The sequence below is a fragment of the Chaetura pelagica genome, unplaced genomic scaffold (genome assembly GCF_000747805.2).
Source record: "Chaetura pelagica isolate M959 unplaced genomic scaffold, ChaPel_1.0 scaffold90, whole genome shotgun sequence".
NCBI classification, from domain to species: Eukaryota; Metazoa; Chordata; class Aves; order Apodiformes; family Apodidae; genus Chaetura; species Chaetura pelagica.
In genome coordinates, this window is record NW_009953496.1 from 17,301,765 (window position 1) to 17,308,648 (window position 6,884).

A 6,884-nucleotide genomic window follows, 5' to 3' on the forward strand; every position below is an offset into this window, starting at 1 on the left:
TTCCCTACTTGCTGTTCTTCAAAACGCTCAGGGAGTTCTCAGCTTTTCTCTCCCATGGATGTGCTGTAGCCAGGGCTCTGCAAAGCACATTTTCCCATGGTTACTTGTGTTGGTGTGCTTTTCAATGCTTTCAGACCTTCCAGCCTGAACGTTAGATAATTAGTCTGTCTTAAATTTAGATAAAAAAAATAAACTGGTGTATTAAAGTGTGACTTCTCAGAATACTAGTACCATGCTGGAGCAGTGCTGACAGCTGAGTTTTTGGCTTAGGAATTTATAAAAAGATGGAGAGAATGAAATGTAGGAAAGTCCTAAAAGCTTATGCACAAAAGCAGCTTCTCCAGGTTTGCAGAACACTTGAGACCAGAATTTGCTTCTGCTGCTGAGGGATGAACACCACAGACCCTGAGCAGAGGTACTGATCTCTCTACCTTTATAAGGGTGGAGAAAAATACTCTATGTGGCTCTGAAAATACAAAATCAATATATAAGGGACCTCATTGTAAAAAGGAGCTCTCTGCCCTGTGCCACAAGGTTTTGTTGTGATCTGGATGATCACTGGCTAATTAATCAATAGGCAAAGTTTCAAACTCCTGTCTTTTGTTAACAAGGCATGGCATCATGAAGAGACTGAGCCTCCCTGACCGTTTATTATCATAGCAAAAATGATTCAGTGCTTTAAGAAGGGGCAAAACACATGAGAAAATAAGGCCTATGTTGCTTCTTGAACTTCATCTACTCTTCTCTTTGGGTCTAACAAACTAGGGAAACATATTTTCTGAAACCTGTTTTCCCAGTGGCTTTGGAGAACACATACTTTTCAAACAGGCAGAAAACTGGAAATGTCAAGACACTGCTTTATTCTAGAAATCCTAGTAGGTTCTTCAAAGATGTTAATATTTAAGGTTCTCAGAAAGGTACTGGTCCCCAAGAAGGGGAATGCCTCCAGTCTCTACTAAATGTCTTTTCCAGGAGTCTCCTGATCTGGAGAACTGCACTAAGCTGTACCTGTTTCCTCTCCTATTTAGTACAGCAATGTATTTTTTTATTACTGAGGGCTCAGATCTCTTGGTCTACCTAACAAGAGAGGCTGAGGGAAGCATTTCCTTAATAAAACCTTGGAGTGGGTCTACTATGAAGTAATTTAATCATTCTGTGTTATCAAAACTTTCAACACTTAATGTGACAACATATCTTGGTTCTCCATAATCTGTATCAAGAACTATGTGGAAGAACTCATGCATAATGTATGAAGCATTTGTCTTAGTTGTTTGAGTAAGACTGAGTTGTATTTTGTATATGTCAGTGTTAAACATTAAAAAACCCAGTATAATTTCCCCAAAAGAAATAAAGGATTCTTATGATGATTTAGAGGAAAAAACAAGGATGTGACAGACTGTGTTTTTGGTGTTGCTCTGACCAGCACAGTGGTTTATATGTTTCTTAGTTGTTAAAACCTATTGAGATCCTGAGCTTGTAGGAGACAAGGCAACTATTCTTCCTACCAGTCTTTTTCTCCTAGCTCTGGGACAGGAAGCTTCATCTTTTATCCATCATTTATAGTAATCTGTTGAATTATGTTAAAAATAATGCCTTTCTTCCAGGGATGAGAATTGCTGTAATTCTCAGAGAGTGACAATTTCCCATGGCACTTCTTTTCATAGAAGATGCTTTTGCTTGGGTGCTGATCCTCCTCCTGGATTCCCACCCATTATTGCCTGTCTCCTCCTGGCAGTGCCTGGCTCCCACTTTACTGTAGCTACCAGCATGCTGCTGCCAGAAGGGGAAGCTTTTACCTACAGGGGGGCAGCAGTGGGCTGCCTTTTCCTTCCTATGCTCTCAGGTACATCCTGTTTACCAAAGCTTGAAGTTATTTGTCTTTTTAAAGGTTACTTATTATGCTGTGTTTTCCAGGCAAGAAGTGGCAGTGAGAACTAGGTCCTTGTTTCCTCTCAAATGGTTCGACTCTCTAAGTCCCTGGGGCAATTATGGAAGTGAAGGTCTGGGCCATTTCCTCATAACAACCCCTTTCCAAGCATGCTGGCATGCAGCTTAGAGGTTTGGGGTTTTTTTTCCCTCCAGATAGATGCCAAACCACAAGTATGGGCAACCTTAAAAATTAGAGAAGTATCGGGCTAATCCCCAACTGTGAGATTAAAAAGAATACATTGGGTTATTTTGGTCTGTCATTCAAAGTGCTAATATAGTTATTCACCTTGCTGGCTCTCTCCATAACATCAGGTAAGGTGTTTTTAGTTCTACCTCTTTTCTGTCTAAAGCCCACTGGTGTTTCCAGCCACAGAAATGAAAGGCTCAGGAACCCATGCTGTGTCCTTGGCACCTACCCTGGCAACTTCTATGTCCAGCAATCTCTTGCAGTCTGTCCTTTTAGTTACAACCCTTCATACTCCAGCTCCTGGTGCAATATGGCAATTAAATGGCATGAGAAGGAACATCTCTGTGAGATCCCCTGGTGTGTATTTTGCCTTCCTTTGTGCTGCACATGTGTGCTTTTCTTTTCTGGCTCATTTTCAGGGGTGTCACCTTAGAATGTTGAAGCCCTTTTCCCCTCCATGGATAATTTTTATAAATGTATTTCCAGTGGCGTTTTTCTTTTTTGGAGCACTCCTACAGGAAGTTAAAGCTTCCTAGTTTCAGAGATGCAGTCACTTGCTGCTAATGTTTCCCAAAATAATCAAGCTGCTCTCAACATGCTCAAAAATGAGAATGTGTTTGCTATCTTTGGCTTTTTGTTCATACTTTTCAGTCAGCTAAATTTGTTTTCTTCACACTTAGACTCCTGGATTTGTCACTAAATGTGAAATAGGTTCTTGTGTTCCCAAAGGCAGATGCTTCACGTTCAAGTTTAGAAAGACCAATTTTGCCTGTGTTTGAAAATGGAACTTTAAAAAAAATAGAGCTTTCTCTGTACCCAAAACTTCCTTGCTCTTAGGTATTGCTCATCTGCAGCTCTGCTTACAGCCTTGCAAGAGTGGGCTGTGCCTGTTTTGAAGAGAGTAGATAAACATGCTGCCTTCTGCTCTAACTCTGGCTCTGATGCCTTTTGGCAACTTTTTAAAAAGACTGTGTTCCCCCCCCCGAACTAAAGCTCTGTGCTATTTCACCTACTGGAGATAAGATACTTCAGAGCAGCAGTAGCTATACTGATGCCTATAGAGGACCACACATGGCTTAGTTGTTTGGAGGTCTGGTGGCCTTAGCATAGCAACCTACAGCACCAGAGATCAATGTCTGAGCTCACATCTTTAATTAGATGTCACTTCCTGTCCCTTTTAAAGTAGAGGAAGATTTGCTAGAGGGAAGATTTCCTCAAGTGCCTGCTAGGAGCTCCGTTGTTTTACGTCTGGGTGAAATACATCCCCTTGTCAGGTCGCCCTGCGGTGCAGCCCGGCGGCTGGCAGCGTGGCCACGGCAGGCAGCAAAGCTCCACGTTTCATTTGGGATGAGCTGGCAATTCACAGGAGTGTGCTGCTAATGGCCTGCCACTTCCCACTACAGAAAATTAAGTGCAAAATGTTGAAGGAGGGTGACAGTGCTTTCCAGATATGCCGCAGCACATTTGTGTACGGACTGCGAAGCTCGCTGCTTCTCTTCATGGGGAGCCCCATCAGCTTTTCATGCTCATCCCCCTTTTACCTGCTCTAAATAGCAAGCATCATCTAAAAATCTCTTGCTTGCATAAGACAGCACTCATGGAAAAATAGGTGTTTAATAAAGTTAGAGAAAGCCAATGCTGCCAGGACACAGAGCTGGTAATGCTCACTTTATGAGAATGTTAAGAGGAGTTATCCACTGAAATCCCCAGATTTATTTGGAGAATAAATCCAGGCGGAGATGTTAACTCTTAATGTTGCAGTGGATGGGTGGGGGAGGGCATGCCAGATTGAACTCAGAGGAACTAATTCTCATTGGTTGGATTATACCTTCAAAATCTGTTTTCTGAGCTTCAGAGAGAGATCCTATCTCTTTATTAATGCCTGTGTAGTGCTTGCATTTAAGCAGAATGGGTATCAGTGGACAAGTAGCCATGGCAAATGCAAAGGCTGTTTCCATACCCAGTCAGTGGTTGATAGCTGTGAAGCTGAACCATTTAAATCTGTGCTAATATTCAGCACTTGGGATTCATTTGAGAAAATATATCCTGGAACTTGAGAAGTATAGGAATGGCAATATTCACTCTGACCATCAGGCGGATTGCTCAGTTTGCAATATTCACAGTCAATTAAGTCCAATAAAAAACATCCACTGTCACCAAACTGGAAAAACAAAGCTCTGCAATATACATTTGCAATTTTTTAATATGCTATGTATAGCTGTATTCAGTAGAACTTCAAAATTGTAAGCCACTCTGGTGAATGTATAGATAAATTTATTCAAAATCCAGTATATGTTGCCTTGCCATTTTCAAACCTCAGGTGGAAACCGCAAGCAATTCTCTGCTGTGTATTTTCTGTCTTATTTCAAACAGCTGGGTTTGATCCAGATCACTGGCTCAGGATGATGCAGAGAAAATGTTGATGTTGTAGCATCTACTTTGTTGAAAAGGGAGAATATGGATTTATTTGCTTATTTATTAATCTGCAGAGGATGAGCTATGGGTACGACTTTTTTTTTTTTCTTAAGGTTTTTAACTGAAAATAACAGTTTTGATGCCATGCAGAGCAGAGGAAGGGGGAGTGTTTAGTCACCTCCACAGACATGTGAGGTTGATTTTTACAATCAGTAATGGCCATGTACATTTTGTACTATTGGAAAAAAACAAATTACGTGTTTGCTGGTTTGTTTTTTTTTTACTTACAATATACACAATTTTTTCCCCTTTACACTTGACATAGATCATATTTTTGCCCCTGTGCCTCACGGCTGAAAACAGTAATTTGAAAGCAAATTAGACGTGTGAGAGGGAAATAATGTAGTTGTTTTGTCATTTTCAGCCTGCAGTTTGGTTTCTGTTTTTGATGGACTTGTGAAAGGAACAGAAGGATGAAGTGCTTGTCACCATATAATCTGTCCATGTATTATTTGTCAATATATAATCTGAAGCAGCCTCTGGAGAAGTAAGTACATGCGTCGTGGTTGCATTCATAAGGAATTCAATGAAATGCAGATACCTCATACAAAACTATGACAACCTAGCCATCATATCAAGCTAATTAAAAATATCTCTCTAATTTTAATTCTCTTTGATGAAGTTCTTGTGAGCTGGTGGGGGCTCTATGTCAAAAACTTACCACAGTGCTGAAAAGAGCCCTAAAGCTCCCAATATTGATGAGGTTCAGTTGCTTTGCCAACTCCCTTGCGTTACAGCACAGGTTGCAACACCTCTCAGAGCTCCAAACCACTTTTCCCCACCTGTCCCTGCCTGCTGTCTGTAATTTAGCAGCTCCTCAGGAGCTGCTCTGTGAAGTTAATGTAATTAAAATTGCCTTTGTGGAGGAACAAAGAGGAAAGTCAGGTAATTCATTTTGACTGGGAAGGTTGACTCAACTTTGCTTAGTACACTGGTTTAAGCATGTGTTCCCAAAATAATGTAACTTTTACAAGTAAGTAAAATCAAATAAATCACTGGGTATGATGCTAATGGTTCAGAAAGAGTATATATTAGAGAGGCAGAGAACATCAGTAGCAATGAGGAAAAAATAACCTGAATTTCTCTTTGCTTCCACGTAACAACATGTGAAAGATGGCAGGAGTTTATATGCTGTTAGCCAGCAGGCATGGCCACCCCAAATATTGTCTATCATACAGGAACTTTTAATATAAGTGCAGACATCCACGATGGGATTCTGCTCTTCATATGCCCCAAGCCACAGAAGAAAAATTTGCTGTAATTCTGGAAGAGTCAGTCCTGAAAACTACAGCTCTCCTTGCCCAGCATGCTTTTGCTCACCAATCTGTTTTTTTCATGAGCTCTATATATAGTTCCCAAATGATAAAGCTGTAAATTCTTCAAGTGTAAAATATAACAATGTGAGCTGATCAAAACTGACATTGCCATAGTCTCTCTCTCCACTCTTGCCTTATGTTCCTGGCCCCTTCTTTCCACTAAGCTGAGAATTTTTCTGATGTAGTAGTAAGCCAAATTGGTAAAAATAGACTCTTAAACTGCTGACCAAATATTTCCACCTCCTTTCTTGAATTAGATCTAGAGCGCATGTGGTATAAGGTATGTTGATTCAGCATTCAAAGCCAATGAAATCAAAAAGCTTGTCTGTCTTTTTGTATTTTTCATACTGGTTTTGTTTCCCACTGGATCAGCAAGCTTGGTGTTACTCTGCTACTATGACCAGTACACAGGAGAGCCTGGCAAGGGAAGGTGAAGGAGAAGTGCATTTTTTTCCATAGAAGCCTGCAACTGGAGAGGTTTAGGCTGAAGAGTGGCTTAGGATGGCCAGAAGTGACCTGAAGCCCTCTGAGAGGTGGTTGAGCCCATTCTGGGCTGCAAGAGGTCTGGCAAAGCAGCAGTAAATCACCGTGTTGGAGAGCTTCAGGGATGCACCCTCTACTTTGCTGGTCACAAGGGTGTTGGCTTTGGGTTCTGACATGGTGGTATAAGCCTAACTTAACCAACTGTCTAGCAGTGTAAGCTTAAACTGAAAAGTGTAGCCTCAGCCTGAAAACATGCAACAGATGAAAATAATATTGAATAGGTACTTGTCCCATGGAATTGGGAACTGAAGTGGTTCAGAGAGCAAATACAAATATTAATGGTTCCTGGATTCTAGTTGAATCAGCTTCTCTGAATTGGCCAAAATGTGCCTGTGTGAGCATTAGTGCTGGCTCACACAAGAGGCAGCACAGATTTAGGCTTAAACTGTCCGGTTTTGCTGAGCTGAGAAGCAGGTTATGTCTGCCTGGGGGGG